This window comes from Ovis aries, chromosome 1 (genome assembly GCF_016772045.2).
Source record: "Ovis aries strain OAR_USU_Benz2616 breed Rambouillet chromosome 1, ARS-UI_Ramb_v3.0, whole genome shotgun sequence".
Lineage (NCBI taxonomy): Eukaryota > Metazoa > Chordata > Mammalia > Artiodactyla > Bovidae > Ovis > Ovis aries.
The window spans coordinates 127,219,014-127,231,148 of NC_056054.1; the positions used below are offsets into that span (position 1 = coordinate 127,219,014).

The window sequence follows — 12,135 nt, forward strand, 5'->3', positions numbered from 1 at the left end:
TCCTTCCAAGGAGTAAGCATCTTTTGATTTCATGGCTGCAATCACCATCTACAGTGATTTTGGAGCCCCCCAAAATAAAGTCTGACACTGTTTCCACTGTTTCCCCATCTATTTACCATGAAGCGATGGGACCAGATGCCATGATCTTAGTTTTCTGAATGTTGAGCTTTAAGCCAACTTTTTCACTCTCCTCTTTCACTTTCATCAAGAGGCTTTTTAGTTCCTCTTCACTTTCTGCCATAAGGGTGGTGTCATCTGCATATCTAAGGTTATTGATATTTCTCCTGGCAATCTTGATTCCAGCTTGTGCTTCTTCCAGCCCAGCGTTTCTCATGAGGTACTCTGCATAAAAGCTAAATAAGCAGAGTGACAATATACAGCCTTGATGTACTCCTTTTCCTATTTGGAACCAGTCTTTTGTTCCATGTCCAGTTCTAACTGTTGCTTCCTGACCTGCATATAGGTTTCTCAAGAGGCAGGTCAGATGGTCTGGTATTCCCATCTCTCTCAGAATGTTCCACAGTTTATTGTGATCCACACAGTCAAAGGCTTTGGCATAGTCAATAAAGCAGAAATAGATGTCTTTCTGGAACTCTCTTGCTTTTCCGTGATCCAGCAGATGTTGGCAATTTGATCTCTGATTCCTCTGCCTTTTCTAAAGCCAGTTTGAACATCTGGAAGTTCTTGGTTCACAGATTGCTGAAGCCTGGCTTGGAGAATTTTGAGCAGTACTTTACTAGCATGTGAGATGAGTGCAATTGTGTGGTAGTTTGAGGATTCTTTGGCATTGCCTTTCTTTGCAATTATAGTGAAAACTGATCTTTTCCAGTCCTCTGGCCATTGCTGAGTTTTCCAAATTTGCTGGCATATTGAATGACGCACTTTTTCACATCATCATCTTTCAGGATTTGAAATACCTCAACTGGAATTCCATTACCTCCACTGCTGCTGCTGCTGCTGCTGCTGCTGCTAAGTCACTTCAGTCGTGTGCGACTCTGTGCGACCCCATGGATGGCAGCCCACCAGGCTTCCCCGTCCCTGGGATTCTCCAGGCAAAAACACTGGAGTGGGTTGCCATTTCCTTCTCCAATGCATGAAAATGAAAAGTGAAAGTGAAGTCGCTCAGTTGTTTCCAACTCTTCGCAACCCCATGGTCTGCAGCCTCCTCCGTCCATGGGATTTTCCAGGCAAGAGTACTGGAGTGGGGTGCCATTTGTTCATAGTGATGCTTTCTAAGGCCTACTTGACTTCACAATCCAGGACATCTGGCTTAAGGTGAGTGATCACACCATCGTGATTATCTTCACCATAAAGATCTTTTTTGTACAGTTTTTCTGTGTATTCTTGCCACCTCTTCTTAATATCTTCTGCTTCTGTTAGGTCCAGACCATTTCTGTCCTTTATCAAGCCCATCTTTGCATGAAATGTTCCCTTGGTATCTCTAATTTTCTTAAAGAGATCTCTATTCTTTCCCATTCTGTTGTTTTCCTCTATTTCTTTGCATTGACCACTGAGGAAGGCTTTCTTATCTCTCCTTGCTAATCTTTGGGACTCTGCATTCAGATGCTTACATCTTTCCTTTTCTTCTTTGCTTTTTGCTTCTCTTCTTTTCACAGCTCTTTGTAAGGCCTCCCCAAACAGCCATTTTGCTTTTTTGCATTTCTTTTCCATGGGGATGGTCTTGATCCCTGTCTCCTGTACAATGTCCTGAACCTCCATCCATAGTTCATCAGGCACTCTCTATCTATCTGATCTGGTCCCTTAAATTTATTTCTCACTTCCACTGAATAATCATAAGGGATTTGATTTAGGTCATACCTGAATGGTGTAGTGGTTTTCCCTACTTTCTTCAATTTAAGTCTGAATTTGGCAATAAGGAGCTCATGATCTGAGCCACAGTCTGCTCCTGGTCTTGTTTTTGCTGACTGTATATAGCTTCTCCATCTTTGGCTGCAAAGAATATAATCAATCTGATTTCGGTGTTGACCATCTGATGATGTCCATGTGTAGAGTCTTCTCTTGTGTTGTTGGAAGAGGGTGTTTGCTATGACCAGTGCATTCTCTTGGCAAAACTCTGTTAGCCTTTGCCCTGCTTCATTCTGTATTTCAAGGCCAAATTTGCCTGTTACTCCAGGTGTTTCTTGACTTCCTACTTTTGCATTCCAGTCCCCTATAATGAAAACGACATCTTTTTTGGGTGTCAGTTCTAAAAGATCTTGTAGGTCTTCATAGAACCATTCAACCTCAGCTTCTTCAGCATTACTGGTTGGGACATATACTTGGATAACTGTGATATTGAATGGTTTGCCTTGAGATGAACAGAGATCATTCTGTCATTTTTGAGATTGCATCCAAGTACTGCATTTCAGACTCTTATTGACCATGAGAGCTACTCCATTTCTTCTAAGGGATTCCTGCCCACAGTAGGAGTAGGTCATCTGAGTTAAATTCACCCATTCCAGTCCATCTCAGCTTGCTGACTCCTAGAATGTCGATATTCAGTCTTGCCATCTTCTGTTTGACCACTTCCAATTTGCCTTGATTCCAGGTTCCTATGCAATATTGCTCTTTACAGCATCGGACCTTGCTTCTATGACCAGTCACATCCACAACTTCGTATTGTTTTTTCTTTGGCTCCATCCCTTCACTATTTCTGGAGTTATTTCTTCACTGATCTCCAGTAGCATATTGGGCACCTACTGATCTGGGGAGTTCCTCTTTCAGTATCCTATCATTTTGCCTTTTCATATTGTTCATGGGATTCTCAAGGCAAGAATAATGAAGTGGTTTTCCATTCCCTTCTCCAGTGGACCAAATTCTGTCAGACCTCTCCACCATGACCCTCCCATCTTGGGTGGCCTCACAGGGCATCGCTTAGTTTCATTGAGTTAGACAAGGCTATGGTCCATGATCAGATTGACTAGTTTTCTGTGATTATGGTTTCAATGTATCCACCCTCTGATGCCCTCTTGCAACACCTACCGTCTACTTGGGTTTCTCTTGCCTTGGACGTGGGGTATCTCTTCACGGCTGCTCCTGCAAAGTGCAGCCACTGCTCCTTACCTTGGATGAGGGGTATGTCCTCAAGGCTGCCCCTTCTGACCTTGACTGTGGAGTAGCTCCTCTAGGCCCTCCTGCACCTGCGCAGCCACCACTCCTTGGACGTGGGATTGCTCCTCTCGGCCACTGCCCCAATCTTGGGTGAGCAGTAGCTCCTCTCGGCCACGTTTCTGCAGTGTCCGTCGCAGCCAGGCTTCCCTGATAGCTCAGTTGGTAAAGAATCTGCCTGCAATGAGGGAGACCTGGGTTTGATCCCTGGGTTGGGAATATCCCCTGGAGACAGGAAAGGCTATCCACTTCAGTTTTCTGGCCTGGAGAATTCCATGGACTCACAAGTGACTGACCCAGACTTGCCCGTGAGTATCCAGGAGTCTCCGGCAGAGGTGTGGATCAGCTGTGGCCTGTAAATCAGATAGCCAGTGGGAATTTGCTGTATGATGCAGGAAGCTCAAACTGCTCTATGACAACCTAGAGGGATGGTGGGAGGGAGGTTCAAGATAGAGGGGATATATATATATACCTATGGCTGATTCTTGTTGATATATGGCAGAAACCAACACAATATTGTAAAACAATTATCCTCCAATTAAAAGTAAATAAATTTTTAAAAAAGAAAGAAAGACATATGCACCAAAAAAAAAAAAAAGTAAGAAAGAAAGGAAAAATAGAATGGTATGTTCTCCCTTTTGAGCCCCTTCAGAATGAGAGCTACACTTAGATTATTTTTTCCCTTCAATATCATAAAATAATAATAACCAACATTTACATAGTTTCTACCATGTGCCAAGCATGGTTTAAAGAGCTTTATATACATTATTCACAAAACCCTGTGAAGGAGATGCTATTATTAGCCTCATTTTAAAGTGAGCATTTGATGTTCCTTTGAATCATATTGCACTCACAGGAAAATGCTAAGGCTTCTTTTGAGATGTGTCCTCAAGAATTCTCCCAGAATGGCTTCACTCAGGCAGTCATGTGATCATTCATGTATTCCTTCAACACACCTATCTAAATACAGCTTCTCTACTAGGTTCTGTAATTATGAGAAGAGAAAAGAAGCATCTCTGTTCACAAGCTGCTAAGAGTCTGATGCTAACTAAGCTCATGAAGAGTATTTAAAACACACCTCCTGTGGATTCAACAACGTGGATCCTTAGAAAAAGCTCTATTACCTGTGAGAGCTTTTTGGGAACTTGCTTTTGGTTTGCTGGCATTTGGTTGGTGGTCTTTAGGTGTTCATGTATTTATTTACCTGGAAAGGTGTGACAGATTATGCAGGAATTCACTTCACTTTTGCCAGTGCATAAATAGAGCATAAATTGTTCTCTTCCAGAAGTTTCTGGGCTTCCCAGTTTGCTCAGCAGTAAAGACTTTGCCTGCAGTGCAGGAGACACAAGTTCAATCCTTGGGTCAGGAAGACCCCCTGGAATAGGAAGTGGCAACCCACTCTAGTATTCTTGCCTGAAAAATCCCATGCACAGAGGAGCCTGACAGGCTACAGTCCAAAGGGTTGAGAAGAACTGGACATGACTGACTGCCTGAGCACGCACCTAACAAAAGTTTCTACACTGTTTAATATAGAGTTAATAAGAACTTTCCGTAAAGAATTAACCTCAATACAAGTCCTTGTCAAACTTTTTAGATGTAACTCCTATATGTCATAGCATAAACATAAAGCATTATTTCAGTCTTTCACAAGATATAAAAATCACCCAGTCTCCTGTCATGAAAGTGCTCCCTTTCTCACTATTGGCATTCAGGATTAAATCAGTTAGATTGTTCTACTGTTTTTAATTTTCAAGCATGGAACAACTGCACGCTCTGCCTGATATCATTAAGATAACTTGAGAATGACTAGCCATATGTTGACAAAAAGCAAGATTCATTATTGTGATTAAATAAAGCAACCACTCTCGTTAAAATTCCAACCATTTCTCCCTCACCTCACGGCTCACTGCCATTAAAACATTCTTTCATAGAAATTGTGTGGAGAAGGAAATGTCAACCCACTCCAGTATTCTTGCCTAGAGAATCCCATGGACAGAGGAGCCAGGCAGGCTGCAGTCCATGAGATTGCAAGAGTTGGACACGATTTGGCAACTAACCCAGCACCACCACACTTAATGTGAGGCTGAGTTTATTTAAAGAGGCAGGAAAAGCTGACACTAGTTGACACTTTGGTGCAAATATTCTTCTTCTAAGATAATATTGTACTGACGGTTTGTTACATTATAGAAAACTCAGATTTCCATGTGACATCCCAAGTTTTTAGGCAACTGTAATTAGCAAAACAAATAAACAACAAATACACTTAGAAAAAATTATTTCACAGAAATGAATACATGGCCATAAATCTTATTTCTTTTTTAAACTTATTTTTAGTTTGCTGTTGAAACCTTGAAGTTCTTCTTTGGGTGTATCAAGGAGCTCAATTAGTGAGTATTTCATTATTATTATTAATATCAAGAGTTTTTAATGGTTTCCCTTTGCACCAGGTTTTGCAATCATTGTTATGCAGTCTCCAGTTAAATAGGACTAGACTAAATCATAATGGACTCTTTTTTTATAATAATGCTTATTTAAAATGTTTCAATATTATTTGCAGGAATCTTTTACCTTTCCAACTCACTAATTATCATACTTAACAAAGCCTTTTTTTGTTAGAGTAAAAGAGCCAGGCAATTGCCATCATTAGCATGCATGCTAAAACCAGCTTGGGAATGTGACCTTCATCTAGGAGCTGAATGATGTCCTAAGTGTTATCCATCCTGCCTGCTAATCATCTCCACACAAGACTGTGTGGTGTTGGGCAACTGAATTGTTTTTGTTAACAAAAAGTAAATTTTCTATTAAGTTGTTTACACATTTTCCTGTAACAGATGACTAACATAGGAAAGGTCATTGCATGATACAGAGTTCCAGCTAGGTGTTAAAGGAGAGAGGGAAGATAGAGTCTAGTGATAAGGAAAATTACTAAAGCTTTCTTTCTTTGTGCCTTATTTGGGAAATAGAATTCTAAAATGACTTAAAACTTTCCATCAAAAGAAAAGCAAGAGCCTGCTGCATACATTTTTATTAAAAAAAAAAAAAGGCAAGAACAAAAAGGAAAAGAAAGATCTACATAGCCATTACTATAGGAAAAAAAATGAAAAGACATTCAGATTATAATGCATAAATTTATATCTATTATCACCAGTCCAGATGGAATATTTTAAACCTTTATAAAACGCCCCTAAAATAAGCAAGAAAGAGATTTGAAATTTTTGATAATTGAAATAAATCCTTTTGTGTACTTTTAAGGCAGATGGTGGGCTATTCTCAAGAAATAACACTTGAGGGGGATGGTTGGAGTGGAGGAGGTGATTCTGGTCCATTGAACTCAGAAAGTATGTGTCCTAAAGCTGCTGCTATTAAATACATATCCTGAATCTATAACAGCTCCATCTCCGTGACCATTTGCATGGTAAACTTAGGAAGGCACAGTTTTAGAATCTTATTTATGTAGATTGGAAGGAAAATAACAATCCAAGGTTCCTTCCTGCCCAGAGATTTACATTCTCTACTTCAGAAAGGAAAATGTTATATCATCAGCAAAAATATAATGAAGAGCCACTTAAAATTCTGGTTTCACTGATCATCACATGCATTTGCTTTTGTTTTCCAGTTTTTTGCAAGCTCCAGTGTATGTACATACATTAAAAACATAGGTAAATAAGTAGATGATATATTAACATGCACTAAGTCACTTCAGACTGATGTACTGCAGTCCACGAGGTCACAAAGAGTCAGACATGACTGAGCAATTGAACTGAACTGAACTGGACTGCAACCCACTAGACCGCTCTGTCCAGGGGATTCTCCAGGCAAGAGTACTGAAATGGGTTGCCATGCCCTCCTCCAGGAGATCTTCCCAACCCAGGGATAGAACCCACGTCTCTTATGTCTTCTGTGTTGGCAGTCCAGTTCTTAACCACTAGTGCAACCTGGGAAGCCTGATATAGTAATAGATATAGGTAATTACTTTGGATATGTGTATTTATCCTGTGTCTGGTGGGATCAACTAATTAGAGCCCTATTCTAAAGCTTCCAAGGTCCACACTTTGACTTTGCTCTGTGGCAGAAATCGTATCCTGTGATACTGGAATTTCTGATAAGAAATATGTACTTAGGCTTCATCCCTTTGCTGACAGATAGCTCCTAAAACCCCTGGAATTTCCCAAGTGCTGAGAGTGATCAGAGAGTGGACAGGGAGGCCTGGCATGCTGCAGTCCATGGGGTTCCAAAGAGTCAAACACAACTGAGTGACTGAACTGAACTGAATTGACAGTGATCAAGGTGTCTTTTGTGATGTTAATGAGGTGACTTTGGGAAAGTCCCAAGGTAACCTAAGGACAGGGGACATATCCCTGTGATCTGAGATCTTTCAGCATCACCTCTCACCAACACCACCTCAGAAAATGGGAGAGGAGCTAGAGATGGAGTTCAATCACCAAGGTTCAGTTGTGCCTATGTAATAAAGTCCCTATAAAAATGCCAAAGGACAGAGCTTCTGGATTAAAGATCACATGGAGGTGTTGGGAGGATGGTGCTCTGAAAAGACATGGATGTCCTGTGCCCTTTCCCTGTATCTTGCTCTATGCATCCGTTTCATCTGGCTGTTTCTGAGTTATGGCCTTTCATAATAAACCAATCATCTGCCACGTGAAATGCTTCCCTGAATTGTGTGAGCCACTCTAGCAAATAATTGAACCCGAGGAGAGGTTCATGGGAATCTCCAATCTATAGCTAGTGGTCAGAAGCACAGGTGACAAATGGTGTCTAAAGGCAGGTTGTTGTTCAGTTGCTCAGTCGAATCCAACTCTTTGTGACCCCATGGTCTGCAGCACGCCAAGCTTCCCTGGCCTTCCATGTCTCCAGGAGTTTGCTCAAACTCATGTCCATTGAGTTGATGATGCCATCCAACGTGGGATGTTCAGGTAGACAGTATCAGAGTTGACTTGAATTGTAGGACAAGAGCCAGTGTTCTGAGAATTTCTTCTTGTTGATGTGGGCAATGCCCCAGCCACATTCACACAAACACATACACACTGAAATTGTTCTCAGAACACCTTTCTACACTCTCATCTCCAGTTAGCCAAGTTCTAAAGGTAGATAGTGAGTCCCAAGATGAAGAATGTAAGGGACTACCAGTAAAACAGTACAAACCATCCTCACAACTGAATGAAAAAGATCCCAATACTAGCCTTGCTGAAGGGACATTAAAAGATCTGTTTGGACATGTAACATTTTTACTTGCAAGTCTGTCTATCCGAGGCCCACCATGTAACTTGACTGAATAGCAATTCAGTAACTAAAGAAAAACCAGAAGAAAATACATCCTGTGTGTGGGTCTTGAAGAAGGATAAATTCTGAAGGCTTTCTTATATCATCTCCTCTGGGTTTTTAGAAGGTAAGTTAGATAGATTTTCAGATTAGAAAGTCTTTAGCTCAGAAGGGTCAAAGAGCCCCAGATGGAAAAGGCAACTGGTTAGGCTGGGCTTTGTCTGGGCTTCAAGGGTCGAGACCATAAAGAGATGGTTTGTGCCAGTGCATGGTGTGATTTTAGCTACTAGGAGATAGAGCCAGAGGAACCTGGGGAAAGAAATCTTATCCAGGAACTAAGAGTGTCCCTGACATCAGATTTCTCTAGAACCCTAGAGTAGCTACAGGACCAGGTGAACATCCAGCCAAGGAAGCAAGGGAAAGCCATCCATGTCTGAAATGCACAACTAATAATATCTTAGTGAATGGTGTAGATAGATACAGCTCACCAGGAAGCCTCTGGAGATCACAGGTGACTGAAATTCCCTTTGGTGAGGTCTTCAGGGATGAAGGGTTAGGAATACCTTAGAGCTGACCTTGGCCGGTCAAAGGAGCTAAAAGCAGAGGAGTGGTTCCCAAAGGTGCACAAGTCAAAAAGAGCTTGGGGGATAGCAGGGACTGGAAGCCAAGGGGGCAGCCTGTATTCAAAGATCCAGTTGTACGATGCAGAGAACAAACATATGCATACCAGAGCAAGGAAAGGAGGGTAGGTAGGTACCAAAGGAGGGTAGGGTGAATTGGAAGACGGGGATTGACATGTGTGCAGTGCTCAATCACTAAGTCATGTCCAACTCTTTGCAACCCCATGGACTGCAGCCTACTAGGCTCTTCCGTCCATGGGATTTCCCAGGCAAGAATACTGGAGTGGGTTGCCATTCCCTTCTCCAGGAGATCTTGCTGACCCAGGGATCAAACCTGCATCTGTTGCATCTCCTGCATTAGCAAGTGGATTCGTTACCACTGTCACCTCCTGGGAAGCCCATATATATGCTACTGTGTATAAAACCGATACCTAACAAGAACCTACTGTATCGCACAGGGAACTCAGTGCTCTGTGATGACCTAAATGGGAAAGAAATTTTAAAAAAGAGGGGATATATGTATATGTCCCTGTGAGGGATAGGGAGGCCTGGTGTGCTGCAGTCCATGGGGACTGCAAAGAGTTGGACGTGACTTAAGGACTTAGGGAACCACAGCAACATGTATGTGTGCAGCTGATTCACTTTGCAGTACAGCAGAAACTCACACAACACGATAAAACAGCTATACTTCAATAAAAATTCATTAGAAAAAGAATTTTGTTGGCAAAGCATAGGTAACTTGTTAAAAGCATAAACAACAACAAGAAAAATAAAGAGTTGTGGTGAAAGAGGCTATCACTATTCCCAGTAACACTACCCAAAAGCCCAGTAATAAAACCATCCCTTCAGTGCTTGTAGAACCAGGGTCATTTATGGGAACTCAAAACATTCTGGTAAGGACCTTCATAACTAAAAAGAAGGGCAGAGCACCATTCAGGAACTTGCATCCAGAATGGCCTCAAGTAGTTGGCAAACTTATGAGAGGCAGAGATATTTTAACTTCCCTGTTGTCCTGAACAAAGAACTGATCGCATTGATGACAATGGCTCTTGTATGGCCTGGGCAAACACATCAGGGCCAAGAGATTTGTATGCATGTCCATCCTGCTTGGATTTACACATTAAGAAGGGTCTTAGTGGATTGTTAGCATCCGCTGAGAGTTCTCCACCACCTGTCATGGGAGTGCTTGCATCCACAAGCTGTCTTGAGTCAGAGACAGAGCAACAGGTTAAATAAAGCTGGCTGAGGCAATGGCAAACAGCATGACCAGTGCAAACGCATGAACACACCAGCATGTTGTTCCAGCAGCCTCAACAGCTGGCCAGTTGTGAGCTGCAAAGAAAGGAATGAAAGAGGAGTACATTCTGGATAAGATTCTTTTAAAAAAATTATTATTGATGTGGACCATTTTTAAAGTCTTTGTTGAACTTGTTACAATATTGTTTTTATGTTCTTGGTTTCTTTCGCCGTGAGGCATGTGGATGCTTAGCTCCCCGACCGGAAATTGAATCCACACCCCATGCAACAGAAGTTGAAGTCTTAGCCACTGAACCACCAGGGAAGTCGTGCGGACATGATTCTGATGCGACGAAAGAAGACAGCAGAGGCAGAGGCCTTGGTAATCTCACTCCAGTTCTGATGTTAGAAGACCAGGCCATAAAACTGGGGGAGTTGTTCCTCCATAATGAAAGAGAAATCCAAATAATTGAATAAGGCAACTGAAGAAAGCAATTAAATGCAGTGCTTCAGGATAGACATCAAGGCCATTAATAGCAATTAATGCCTTTTCTTCGTAGTCTTCTGTAAGGGTATTGTAATTTCTATATGGTAAAATAATCTATTTTTTCACTTCATTAATCAGAAAACATGATCATTGTGATCCAAAAAAGTGGCCTCATTTTATTTCCAAGCCAAGATTTAACTGCAAGTGCTTACAAGGAGGCCCCATTTTCTCAAGGCTTTATCGCAGTTAAAAGACATACTACAGCCCATTAGTCCGCAGGCTGTGGATTATTATAATAAATACTTAAAACCACTTATCAAAATAAAGAACCAAAACACCCTCTGCCATGCACCGGGCCTGATTTTTTAATCAGAGCCTCTCAGTCGCTAATTGGAAGTACTCGGGACTCCAAATGATTCGTCTTATCGTTGGTGAGAATTAAAAAGGTTTTACACTGGAGATGTTTTAACATTTCTCCCAACTAGGTCACCCTCATTAGACTAGATTTGAAGCTTCTATTACACTTTCTTTCTTATATGTCAATGCAAAAAAGGAACAATAACACTGGCCCCTGCAGCCGATGATTTAAGCGGCTATTCCATATGAAGTCTACCGTACACGTAGTCATGTGCTAGGGGAAAGAAAATAAATTTCTTCCAGAAGACTATTAAAGCCACTTGATTTTATTTATTTTGAAATCTACAAATGCCTGCCTGAAAAGCTGGTTGGCTTATTTGGTCTGTTTAGGAACTTATTTACAGGATGTTAAAGAGACGTGGCTCAGCTGGTAAAGTATCCGCATGCAACGCGAGAGACCTGGGTTCGATCCCTGGGTTTGGAAGATCCCCTGGAGAAGAAAATTGCAACCCACCCCAGTATCCTTGCCTGGGAAATGCCATGAACAGAGGACCCTGGTGGGCTATAGTCCATAGGACTGCAAAAGAGTCAGACATGTCTTAGCAACTAAACAACAGCAACAAAGAGAGATTAGACACGATAGGATTGTCAGTAGATGTGTTTGCCTTTTATAAAAAAAATTATTGGGGAAACATCATCCTACCTAGAGTCCCAGACCTTACTTTCTGCATAGGATCTTTCTGAGTCTCACAAAGCAACAGCAGACAACAATGAAAGACATCAAAGGCCCATGGGGAGAGGAGGAAATGGACAGGGGGCCCTGGGAAGTGACAGGAAAATATTCATTTCCTCTGAGGGCGAAGGGGAGGAACTGTGAACACTGATTGTGTCAAATGGTCAAGAGAGCCTCCATAAACCAGATAATGGAGGGACAAGCCTCCAACACAGCACTTTCTGCTGCCCTGGGCTCACAGTTCTCTGAATGACCCATGAAGATAGCTAGCTGCTTAACTGCAGAGATGGACATATTGAAGTTAACCCTCTACTCTCAAT

The 12,135-nt window shown here is 41.8% G+C and overlaps 1 long non-coding RNA gene across 1 annotated transcript in view; it reads left to right on the forward strand.

The window, feature by feature from the left end:
• The first annotated feature begins 937 nt into the window (after positions 1–937).
• LOC132658333 (uncharacterized) overlaps positions 938–12,135 on the forward strand; it is a 55,408-nt gene continuing 44,210 nt past the window's right edge. The window contains exons 1-2 of the long non-coding RNA XR_009597795.1: positions 938–1,275; positions 5,443–5,495. This is a non-coding gene — a long non-coding RNA (uncharacterized LOC132658333). The remainder of the gene's footprint in view (positions 1,276–5,442; positions 5,496–12,135) is intronic.